Source organism: Paroedura picta, chromosome 4 (genome assembly GCF_049243985.1).
Source record: "Paroedura picta isolate Pp20150507F chromosome 4, Ppicta_v3.0, whole genome shotgun sequence".
NCBI classification, from domain to species: domain Eukaryota; kingdom Metazoa; phylum Chordata; class Lepidosauria; order Squamata; family Gekkonidae; genus Paroedura; species Paroedura picta.
The window spans coordinates 98,796,559-98,809,350 of record NC_135372.1 but is presented as its reverse complement, the minus strand read 5'-3'; the positions used below and the strand labels follow the sequence as shown (position 1 = coordinate 98,809,350).

At 42.0% G+C, this 12,792-nt stretch overlaps 1 long non-coding RNA gene across 1 annotated transcript in view; it reads left to right on the top strand.

Moving 5' to 3' along the window:
* LOC143835996 (uncharacterized) overlaps nt 1–9,715 on the top strand; it is a 172,031-nt gene extending 162,316 nt beyond the window's left edge. Inside the window, exons 3-5 of the long non-coding RNA XR_013230440.1 lie at nt 6,498–6,691; nt 7,561–7,632; nt 8,380–9,715. This is a non-coding gene — a long non-coding RNA (uncharacterized LOC143835996). The remainder of the gene's footprint in view (nt 1–6,497; nt 6,692–7,560; nt 7,633–8,379) is intronic.
* Nucleotides 9,716–12,792: the final 3,077 nt, after the last annotated feature.

The window sequence follows — 12,792 nt, the reverse complement described above, 5'->3', positions numbered from 1 at the left end:
TTGTAATGACTAAAGACAATAGTTTAGGCACAGTTTTGTCTTTCAGTCTTTATTTTCCTCTGGGCTTTCTTGGTTTCCTTAGAGATGGGGAGGAAAGATGAAGAGATTCTCAATTTGAAGGAAGGAAGGAAGGAAGGAAGGAAGGAAGGAAGGAAGGAAGGAAGGAAGGAAGGAAGGAAGGAAGGAAGGAAGGAAGGAAGGAAGGAATTCTGTGGGAAGAAGCATGCCAGAAAACCAAGAGGGAACCTGGCTGTGCAAACTTTTGTAAAGTTATTCCAGTCTAAACCCACCACAACCAATGGGTTTGGAATGGAGCAATTCTGCATAGGTTTGCGCTGTTCGGTTGAATCGACATGGAAGGAGTGTTTTTCAGGACTTGATTTTATTTTTGTGTGTGCGTGCATCCAGTTCTGCTAAGAAACACAGATCCATATGCATTCTATGATGGTTCCCTGGGCACCAGAATTCCACACACTATTTGTTGGTGATACACTACTATTACCCTTGGTGGGAATTCAAAGCAGCTTGCAGCATCATTCTCTACTCCTCAATTTTATCCTCACAACAACCCTGTGTAGTAGGTTGGCCCAATAATCTCCCAGAGGGCTGCCTTGGCAGAGTAGGGTTTCAAACCTGGGTCTCCCAGATCCTAGTCTAACATTGTAATTGCTATATCAAAGAGGCAATCCTAGGACAGTCCTACCTGCATCACACAAGCAATGATATCATGATGATCTCTAATTCTACAACACATCTCTGTTTTCTGATTTAAAATTCTGATATATCTTTTTAGCATTCTGATCCAAGTCCTGATAAAAGCCAGTTTCAGCTAGAAAGTCTCTCCAGAAAATACTTAGGCTCAAACTTTAGTGACTATCTAAGAGAAAGAGCACTACAAGAATGAGGCAGCCATTGAGCCCCAGTACCCCCTTTGCAATGTGAACTTGGGATACAGGCCTTGAAGTCTGTAAGACACTATTGGTTATAATGGAGGGCATACAGGAAAGACAGAAGATTCTCTATTATAGTGTTATTTATTTTAAGGAGGATGTGGAGGAGGAGTTGGTTCTTCCTATCCCCACAACAGACACCCTTGTGAGGTGGGTGAGGCTGAGAGAGCCCTGATATTACTGCTTGGCCAGAACAGCTTTATCAGTGCTGTGGTGAGCCCAAGGTCACGCAGCCGGCTGCACGTGGAAGACGAACGGAGAATCAAACTCGGCTCACCAGATTAGAAGTCAGCGCTCTTAAACACTTTGTTATTGGAGTCTTTCCCACTTCTCATTTAAGCTTCCAACTTTGCATGCATTCCTGGATCGTGATGCTGTTTTATCACTTCCATAGTATTATTATTGCTTTACAGATTTTTGTAATGTGAGTTTGATTACATGTGTAAAATGCCCCAAGAGCCTTTTGTCTGAGAGGAAGGGTGTACGTATTTCAAATAAAGAGGTTGCAATAAATGTGTGGGGCCCTAGGTTTTATTTTAGACTAGAGCATCATCACACCCAGATGCAACCTAAAACTATGCTGCAGAGAGGAAATCCGGAGCAGATACTTGAATGTCAACCTTAAAAGTGCTATTGGACTCAAGTTTTGTTGTGGTACTTCAGGTCAACATGGCTACCCACTTGAATCTATCTAATTTGCTCTCAGTGGTTCACATGCCAAGAAGCAGACTGCTGTGTCCTTTTACAGCTTGATGTTTCTGTACAGCTTCTCTCCCACACCATAAATCCATCCTTTAAAGGTTGCCTGGAGTGTCTCACCTATTGAAGAAGAAAGCGACTGAAAGAAGCCATTTTGGCAGCCTCTGTGCCATCACCCCTGGGGAGCCTGCCTCATGGCTAGGGAATGAGCTGGCCTGCAGCTGCTAACTGTGCCAAGCTTTTTGTCTTCTCAGTTCTCTGTCATTCAATAACAAATATACGTTGCATTATACAGCTGTAAAATGAAGGTCTCTCTTGATATTTTAATTTTGAGTATTTATATTTGCTGTCAGAAGAAATTGATTTGAAGGGGGTAGGGATGGAAGAAGCAGGCAAGTGAGATTCTCTGCCAAGACCATAAAAGCAGCTGTCCAAAGTATTCCCAGCACACAATCCAGGAGCACCAATCATGCTTGCTTGGATCCACCCTGATGTTTCTTGTGGAGAAATTGTTATTGAGTGATTGGAGGCTCGCCAGTTTAGGAAACTCAAGAGAACTGGACTCAGGCTATAGAGAGATTAAGGCAAAACCACCACAGGCAAATTTAAATTAAACCTTTCCCCAGGCTTTCTAACCACCAGAACAGCTGCTAGCTCAAGATTGCTTTCCCTTATGAAAGAGAGTATGCTATAGGCTCTTGGGAAAGCAGAAGAGCTGTTATGATGGAAAGGCTCTGCCTCCTCTAGTAGAAAGAAAAGGTTGCTGTTTCTGGATTTCTTGATTTATAAGCAGGAAAAGGATCCACAAGAGCCACTCCCACTCCCAGTAATTTCTGAGGGCTTTACAATTTCCAGAATGTTTCTCCTCAGCATTCACATCAACATTTCGCTTCCTATGTTGCGTTGAGACCTCCACTCAGACATGTGCAGAATCCCCAAGACATTTCACTTGACAAAACCTCTTTGCTTCTCTTGACATTTCCAATAGGTCTCTTTTGAGCTGAAACTCTGACATTTCTGTTTACGAGGAAGCATCAGGATTTATGGTGTCCCCCTGAAAACTGGTATAACTGTAATTATTTTGAAATTATCCCCATTTCCCTCAACATTTCTTAGGTATTTAACCTGGAAAGAAAATTTCTATTGAGATCAAATTTGATGCCAAGTCCATTTGTTAACATCTTTATCTTCAACTTCTTTATGTACCCCCTTTCCCAGGATGGAGGGAGTGCAATTTGCTGTTGCACAATTGGCCGGAATCCTGGGAGTAGATTTTAATGCCTCCTTAATGATGGGGGCTTAAGTCACAAAGGTAGCACAGCTGGTTTTTTTCCACTTATTATTAGTTTAGTATTCATTCAATTTAATCCAGCAAAATGCAGAACATCTACATTTAATACTGAAGCTCTTGGAGCAGTTTCCTCAAATGTAGCAAGTTATATCCGCTCCTGGATATCGCAGGGGAAAAGTAGTGTCACCACGGATCAACCACAGATATTGCAGAGGTAAAATTTAAAGCACTAATTATCAGAATGGAAACTGAATAATGTGAAGATGACTTTCTTTAATTCAGGATCACCAGGGATAAAAAGCCTAGTGTAGATTCACCCTGGTCCAGAATGCAGCTGCCCAGGTTTTCACACAAGCACTGTGGAGAGCTCACATGAGACCTGTTTTGTGGCAACTACGCTGGCTTCCAGTCAAATTCTGGATCCGGTTCAAGGTTTTGGTATAACCTTCAAGGCCTTACATGGTCTGAGCCCTGCATATCTGAGGGACAGGCTTTCTGAATATGTTCCCCAGAGAGCACTTCAGTCAGCCAATGCCAACCAGCTGAGGGTTCTGACCCCCATTTGGCCTCAATCTGAGCCAGGGCCTTCTCAGTCCTGGCTGCCACCCAATGGAATGAGCTCCCTGGAGAGATTAGGGCCCTGATGGAGTTTACAAAGTTCTGCAGGGCCTGCAAGATGGAGCTCTTCCACCAGGCTTATGGTTGAGGCCAATTAGGAAGCACATTAAAACAGCTGATTGGGCCTCCCTTCTTTTATCCCCCCTACCTCCACTGCTTATTCACCTATGTAACATTTGTTGGCCAGAAACTATTTAACATCAGTGCTGATTACTGGTATTTTATATATTTATTTTAAATGTTATACTGTTTTACTGCTTATTTTGTAACAGATTTTTAATCTGTTGTGTGCTGCCCTGAGATGACAAGATCGAGAGGGGCAGTATAGAAATCAAATAAATAAATAATAAATTTCCCACAGATAGCATTTGAATTCTTACTATCTCACCTTTCTTCCTTGAGATTTACATTAGCAGCTCACTACATTCCCAGTTAAAATAATAAACCCCAAATCTATCTATTTCCCTTTAAAAGATACCTGCCTTCAATTCCCACCCCATTGTTGCGGTTTCAGCAAAGTCCCTCCCCCTGGCTCTCTCCTCTGATCTTCCAGTGAAGCGATCGCCATTTTTTTTTCTTGGAGCGAGCGGAGAGCAACGAACCGGCGAGCCTTCATTCACCCAGCAAGGCTTCTCCGGCTGCAGTCCCTCCACAGAGCTGCTTTAAAGCTCACCTCTAGTCACCAAGCACAACACAGGCCAGTTTGCAAGTTCCCTTTATTTTCAGCCGAAAATTGCGCCCGTGCATGGAGGGGGGGGTTATTTTTCACTTGGGGGAGCGTGGCAACGATGAATCGCCAGCTCATACACCACCTGCCAGCTAGATGGGTCTCTCCGTTGCAACGAATCAACGCAGATTCATTGCAACGTTTTTTTTTAAACCTGTCTTAAAGGGAAAGGGGCTTTTCGGGAGCATGATAACGGCCGCCCATTGGCTGTTCGTTTGAGTGACGGCCAGGGGCGGGACAAAGCACAGGAAAAATCGCTTCCTGGCTAGCAATTTTTGGCGAGACCGGAAACCTGTGGGAAACTATTGCAACACTATTGAATTCAACTACAAAGGCAGATATGCATAACGCTGAATTCCACTATTTTAAGTTTCGGGATTGCTTACTGTAAACAATTGGCCACATTGATACTTGTGCGGAATGGGCCTGAGATTCAGTTCTCAGTTCTGAGTGTCAGAACTATAAACAAGCCTTTATGTGGATCCCCTCCAGCCACTCCCCTCCTTCTTCGTCTTGACATGTGCATCACGTGGCCGGGAGAGGGGGGATAGTTGAGAAAAGCACCCAAGGGTTGCTGTCTGCCCTCCTCCCTTCCTCTCTCATCTTGTCAATTTCTTGTTTAAAATTAAGGGAACTCGATACAGTTGTATACCTGTTTTTTGTTTTCTAAAAACCCAATTCTAACAAGGCATTGCATTGCTGGGTTTTTTTTTATTGGGGGGGGCTTCATATGCTGTTTATCAGCTTCAGGCTTCAACCTAGGCTGTATAATGTATAGCTCAATTAGTAAGAAGCCAGCCTGAAGATCAGAACATTGTGGTTGTTTATTTTTTCCCACACACATAGTTTGCCATGCCAATTCAGTTTATATATTTTTTTCTTTTGCAAAGCTCATGTTTAAAAATGGATGTACCATGTTTTCATGCAGAGTGCAGGAACAGGATGCGAATTAAAGGGATACCGGCTTCAGTTCAGTGATAATCAAAATAAAGCTGTGCATGTAGAAAAGGCCTCAGAGAGGTTCATGATCTGATCAAAAAAGGTTTTGCTTCTATGCTTCTATTGGACTTGCAGGCAGCACCCACAGATGCCTTTTGTTTCTGAAATATTATTCTACATGCTAGTGTTTAAATTAAATGTTTTATTTAAATATTTTCATAATTGCCTTGCTGCTTTTGCCTTCTAGGCTGCCTGCTTCCATGTGCTTTTAGGTTTTGCTTCCTTCCTATGGCACATTTAATGTGGGCTGTGCAGCTGCAATATCCACCAGGCCATGCTGTTGGACAGCTTAACTCTATCCCTACCCGCATACCTTATGTCCACGGCTGCCTGTTTTTCATCCATGAAATGTTGGAAGCAATGACTTAGATAGTTAAGCAGAAGAAATTGGCCAGATCTCCCTGCCTTCTACCCACCACTGCTGTATGCATTCCATATATACATAGTAGGGATGTAGAGAGGTATGTTATTCACAGGTGAATAAACAGTATGGGAAGCCTGCAAGAGAATAGTCTTATTCATAGTTGGGATTTATGTGGTTCTGGTTTCCTTAGTGAATAACTATAGGCTTGACCTCTGACTATACTCTAAACATTTTACCCCAAACTAGAAGACTCTGTGGGTTTGAGAATACACAATTGATGCTGAGAGCCAAAACACTGGTTTTGCCTTTCATCACATATGAGCCAACATCTCTCAAGCCCATAGATCATTATAACAGCCCAACAGCTACAACCATGGAACACTGAAGAGAGGCAGTGCTGTGGATATAAAATAAGGAATGGGAAACAAATGTGTACATGCATACGCATGCATATGCACTCACACATTCTATACTATTTATTTTCTCACGTACACTCAGATTGCAGGAATTTCTCCACCAAAGAATTTTGTTTTGCACAGAGGAAATGAGACAGAGAGTTTAATGGGAAACAAAAAAATACATTTTCAAAAAACAACAGCAGAAACTGAGGAGGCAGGCTTGGAAAATTCCTATCTATCCAGCTGTCTCACCAGATGTCCCAGACACTTCTAACAGTCTCTGCAGCTGCTCTGCAACTCCTGGTAGCTCACCCTTCTCTACTGAAAGGTGAAAAGAAGGAGGTTTTGTATCACCCATCATGCCCACCTGATTGTCTCTCTCTGATGTTTTTGCACAAGGTTTGCATGTTTTAGTGGTTCTTTAATTTTCTTTTTTGACATTTTGGTACAGACAAAAAGCAACTGCTCTGATTCCTTATTCAGCCTATGGTGGGTTGCAGGATGCATCATTCCCTGAAAACCAAGAGGATGTTTTCTGTGTGTGTTATACTGCTAAAGCTGCATGACATCTACATCTTTGTTGCAACAAATTCAAGGAGCTGCCTGCATTATGTCTTTAATGACAGTGGAAAACATGGGGGTGAAGTGAGTTTCTCATTTTTTTGTTTTCCTGTCTTTAAGCTGGAAGGGGAGATTCAATGAGAACCTTAAAAACCACACAGGAATCTCAGCAATGTGGCATTATTAGCAACTCTTTGAAGTGATAATCTCAAAATGGGTTTCCAGCTTTTTTTCTCACAGGACCCTGTGCTTTTAACAGTTAATAGGTCCATGGACTACTATCTGCTGCTTTATTTCCATCCCCTGCTATATTTCTACCTCTCTAACAAATGTAAAAGTCACAGGAGTTCTGCTGACGGAAAAGTTAGCAACCTGATCATAGCAATGCCCTTCCTGTGAATAGAGGCAACTGGTTAACAGGGCCCAATCATTGGGGAGAGAAGCCAGAAATGGGTATATTTTACTGGGGCAGGGCAGAACTCAAGGGGATACTTCCTAAGGTTGTAAAGGTAATAGTAAATTGTAAACCAGCTTAAGGATGTCTGTGCAAGCTTACTTGGCTATATCAATATGAGGTTTCCAAATCTGATAAAGGTGTTTAGACAGAGTTAGCTAACCCTAGGAAGCTACTAACCCTGGATCTCTTATAGACAATATGTGTCTATTTATGTGACATGCTCTACACACCCCATCATTCCCTAGCTCCTGCCCACATTTTCAGTTTCAGCAAAAGTTGCCAACAATTCATGGCAGCAGTTTTTTAACAGATGGAGCATCTCATTTTTTCCATGAGTGTTTCTTAAATAAATAAGTAAAAACAAGTTCCTCGAAATAAGGAATGGGTTTTTTATTTATGTGTAACAAAAGCAAAAAGGGCTAAGAAATGCTTTAAGTATCACGTATGAATTTGGTCTCTGTCCTTTTTATTAAAAAAAAAAAACTGTTCTCTCCAGGGGCTTGATTTTTCAAGCACAAGAAGCTAAAAGATGTTGATAGACATAATTTTTCCGACTTCCTTCTGCAAGGTAAGACTGGCTTGTCTGGAGTGATACCAACTGCTTTCCATGCCATCTATTTTTTGGAGGAGAACAAACACATAAATGATGTAGTCTATAGGCAAAAATGCAAGAGGATTGTGGGGGGGGGGGGAAGCACAAACTATATACTAAGCTTTCAGAACTTGATAATAGCATAAATGTTGCTACTGCCTGTGTATGTAATTACTAGTCATTGTCTTGTAGACATGGAGTGGACAGTGAAATTTCTGAAAGTAACAGAAGTTAATCCTGAAAGAAAAATTTCAGACATTGTCAGATATTTCCATCCACTGTGCTTGGAGAAGTCTAACATTCCAAGAAAATAATAATTCAACAGATGAGCCACATGATGGCAACTTTCTTGGAACTCTTGTTCCTAACTCATTATGATCACATTGCCCATGACCTTTGGAGGAAAGTAAACAGGGAAATACAAGGCAGAACTATGCAAGAGCTGCTACATTATTCTCATGGAAGTATTTTGTTTCTGTTCTAAAAATGGAAATATTGTTATGACAAGAACCATCAGCTTAGAACCAGGAGAGAATTTCAACAAATGAAAGGGGACAATTCTTGCTGATTTTCCCTGCTGTTGCAGGCCTCCAATTCTACCTTCCATTTGCATAAAGATAGCGGTACATTTAACATTAAAGAAAAGCTGATTGAGTCTTATAGGCTACTGTGTTTCATTTCTATTGGTGGCACATTTTCTACCTGTTTTCTTGCTCACTGCAGGCTCTTCTGCTGCTGTTCACAAAGATCTATTGGTCCCCAGGAAAAACATTCCATGGTGCTCAGTGGTCTACAGATGGGGATAAAAGCTGTCCTGTTCCATGAGAACCATTCTATTTGCAGATCTCATAGGATTCAAGCTCCTCCCCCACCCAAGCACCATAAAGAATAAATAGCCAAAACGTTAATATCTGTTGTCTGTGCTGACTTCAGGATTCCATAAATGCAGGCAGAAATCAATCACAGACTTTCTCAAACTCCAGTTCCCCCTTCCTTTGCTATCAGAGGACACTGAGCTCCTTGATGCTGGGCTATCTAGGGATGTTTCACTCTCATTTATCATTGGTTGTATAGGAACCAATGTCATTTCAAACATCTGGAATGATAAATTTCACACTTGAAAATATTTGGAGTATTCAGAAGATGGCATCCAGATCCATATTGCACTTCCCAAATTTGGTACTTCCCAATTTTGTAAGTATTAGTGCTGCTATTACAGCATTTATTGCAATGTTGATTATATGGAACAACAGTTTTTCAGTCCTAGCCCCACAGTTGGAAAATTTTGTGATCTGATGTGCTTCTCCCCCCTGCTCTCAGACAGATGTAGGAGTACATGGGCTGCTGCTATCTTTGCACTAAAACATCTTCTAGAAGCACCGAAACGTACTCTTGAATTAAACTTGACACAAGAAGCTCACGTGGAAGCTGTGAAGTGATATTTCAGTTCCTTTTCCTGCCTTTTGTTGGCTAGCTTCTAGTATGAAATAAAGCACTGATGACAGAAACAAGGTTTTGCAAGCCAGAGGAATCTCTCTGGAATCAGAGTCTGTTTGCATGGCTGATGTTATTAAATAATTGAAGCAACTGCAAGGTCAGTGACCCTTATAGCAGAAGGCTTATGGGATTTATGGCATGAACAATAGCTATAGAAGAGAGGTAAGAAATGAAATTATGTCATCATGAGTCATCTAAAGAATCATGCTCTATCATCTTGGAAAATTAACAGGATTTTGCAGGGTTTTGGTCTACACCATTTTGGACAATGTGACCTATAAATTACAGCATGGCTTCAAAACACCAAATTACATTTATTTTACATTCAGAACCAAGATATGTCATATTAAATCTAGAGGAAGTAAACTTCTAAACGTTTATTTCACAAGTATCCCATAGATCTTCCTGAAAATTTACTTTGTGAAATGGTGCATCTAAAACAAACAGACAGACAAATCCCTTCCAAATCTGCTTCTGGAAAAGTGCTTGATCTGCCATGCATCTTATTAAATTTACCACAAATATGCTGTAACATGGTTGTAAACTGCCCTCAGCCCTTGGGTAAGGATGGTATAGAAATTCAATAAATAAATAAAGTAGTTTTCACTGTACCCTGTGTGACCTGTGTGACGCTGTCAATGATGATGGCAGAAATTCGAAAGAGTTTTAGATAACATTTGTCAAATACTACAGGCATTCAGCTGTGGCACAAGAACACCTAAGTCTTATCACTGTTTTGCCATGGTTATGAATTTCCAAGAAAAGTTGACTTTACCAAGGTCATTTTATGTGGTTTGGTTATGCCATTTTAGAAACATTTCAGAGAATTATTTCCCTTCATGTGGAGAGTACATGAATGGAATGAGATCAAGTGGAGGTGTACTGCAAATTTTTACTAGGATATGATTCACATGATGGTGAAATCAGCTTGGGTGCCATCCCTACTCTATGGCTGATTCTGTGAAGGTTCAAGGTGGCAGGTTACAGTGGATGAGCGATATGGTTGTGAGTGTCCTGCATAGTGCAGGAGGTTGGACTAGATGACCCAGGAGGTCCCTTCCAACTCTATGATAGGGGGGTTTCCTTGAGCCAAGAAGACGGAGAGGCGTAATGGGGTCAACAAATGCAGGAAAAAGGCACTACTACAATAGTGCCTGGGGTTGATATCTGGTTGGATGGAAGACCCTATGGAAGACCATCACAGAAACACCTTTCCCGGGGTGGGGGTGGGGGTTGGCCTACACATATGCCAAACTGATGCAAGCAGTTGGTAAGATCTCTACCTGGAATCCCAGCTGTGGCCAAGACCAGGGATGAAGAGGGATGGGATGTAAAGCCTGTGGAATGGATGTAGCATGCAGTGTGGGGGCTGGGCATGGTTCTTGGGGAGGGACTAAGAGGAGGCCGCCTGGAAAGAATAAGGCAGTAGGGTGGAGGTAGTGTTTTCCATGAAGGATCAAGGGAGGTAAGGGGTGTAGAGAGAAGCAGAAAAGGGCGTTGGCAGGGGGCAGAAGAAGAGTAGTAAGAGCATCTGGGAAGTGAGGAGACAGGGGCCCCCAGTGAGGTTACTGGGCCCCAGTTTGTTGCTCTATGCAACTCAGTAAACAAGATGCAAGTTGCACATCTCTGATTGTCTTCTTGCTATATGGAGGGCCAGTTTGAAATGCCCCTGACTCCTGGGGTCCGAACAAAAGGTTAAACTCATCTGCAAAGCAGAATCTGTAGTGTTAATCAATATTCACACTGCCTTGGATCCCACCTGAAATTTCCACTAGCAGAATGATTTGAAACTACCTAATAGTGACTTCCCTTCCTCCACCCCAGGCTTTCTCAACCAGGGTTTCGTGACGCCCTGGAGTTTCTTGACAGCCCTGGAAGGGTTTCCTGAATAGGTGGGAATTAATTTTAATATATTATTTAAATGTATTAAACATTTATCTAGTGATATGACCATATATGGTAATGTCGACCTGCTCTCCCTCCCCAATGACCAATAATGGGCCTGAAGGGGGCGGGAAGGGGTGGGATCCCAGTTGGGCACATGCAACCATATTCTGCATGATGGTGCCCCTTCTGGGGTTTCTCAAAGCCTGAAGAATGTTTCAGGAGTTTCTCAATGGTACAATATTGATAAAAGCTGCTCTACCCTATTGCAGCAGCACGAAATGCCCCTTGAAATACTGCTCCTGAGGGATGAGGGAACTCCCCCAGAAAAAGTTAAAGGGCTGGAGATCAGCCATGGGAAGTGGGAAATGGCAAAAAGTGTGCACCCAAACCCCTGTGCACATACAGAAATGTTAGGCATAGCCGAGTCCTTTCACTCCTCTTTCTTACTGTCACAGTCTGTTCCAGGGAGCTGATTTAGTGAAGGAATCCATTCTGTAGATGCTCTGTTTTTTTGGTCGCAGTCAACTCACAAGACCAGCTGCCCCACCAACATCCTTTCCCTATGTGATGATTTCATCATGTAATGAAGCACCTTGCCATAGAAACTACTGCACAAATTCTCCCTCTGTGAGAAGAGGCTAGTACCTGAAGCTAGTTACAGGGGCTGTTGAATAGAAGCCACACAAACCGATTCTGTCCTAACCAGTGCAACTTTCTTACAAGCAGTTTGACAAGGTGATTTAAGGTACCACTTTGTGCAATATAGTATAGATTTCTGTTGGTCTTTTCTTGCCATCATAAAGATAAATAGCTAGACACTCACTCCATTTATGGACCGGTATCCCTCTACAGCATTTAATGAAGCTTTGGAACAGAAACTGTAGCTTTCTGTCTACAAACAAGTCTTGTTGGATTTTATAGTAGCCATTAATATACTTGATGGCTCCCTGAATCTCACTTGGGAAGGAATAAACTGTGACACAGTTTTTCATCACGTTCAAGTGACATATGTTCCTTTTCCACCATCCAGCACCATCTCCAAGTCCAGAAACACACAGTACTCCAGAGAGTCCTATTTTCCATGGATTTGCTGATTTCCCACCTCATGTGTATTTTTCCTTTAGCTAAGTATATCTATCAACTATTCTGTTATAAGGATGTAATCTGCAATCTCTTGCCCATCCTCCCCAGGCCACGTATATGAGCAATTTGTGCTGAGGTACTGAGGGGCTAGTAGTAGTATGTTTTATTACAGTCATAGACCAGCATAAGATGATACAGAAATATCCATTAACCAGGAATTAAAACATCTTAAAAGATGGGCACTGAGGGGCTAGATATTCAATGACTTGATATTCAGAAGTCAGCAGGTGAACCTTTTCACAACACAGACTTAAATGTGATTGCTTTCTAACTTGCAAGTCAAGCTACTGTTAGAAGCTCAACAAAAGGTAGCTGAAGAGCAGGTTGACCTTGCTGTAATGCATCTGACGATGGAAGCTATGGAAGCTTGGGACATAATAAATTTTATGCTGGATAAGGTCCCAAAAGACTCTTTGTTATGATGCAGCATCTGTTTCTATAAGATGCCTCTTCCAGCAACAATTAAACTCTCATCCAGTGGTACAGAATAATTGCCAATGGGGCAGCTCAGTGGTCTTCAGCCTTTTGAAAGAAAGGCTTGGATTTGGTGGAAAATTTTCCATGGTTGGAAGGAAACTTGTTGCTCCCGGGGGACTGAGGATTCCCAGG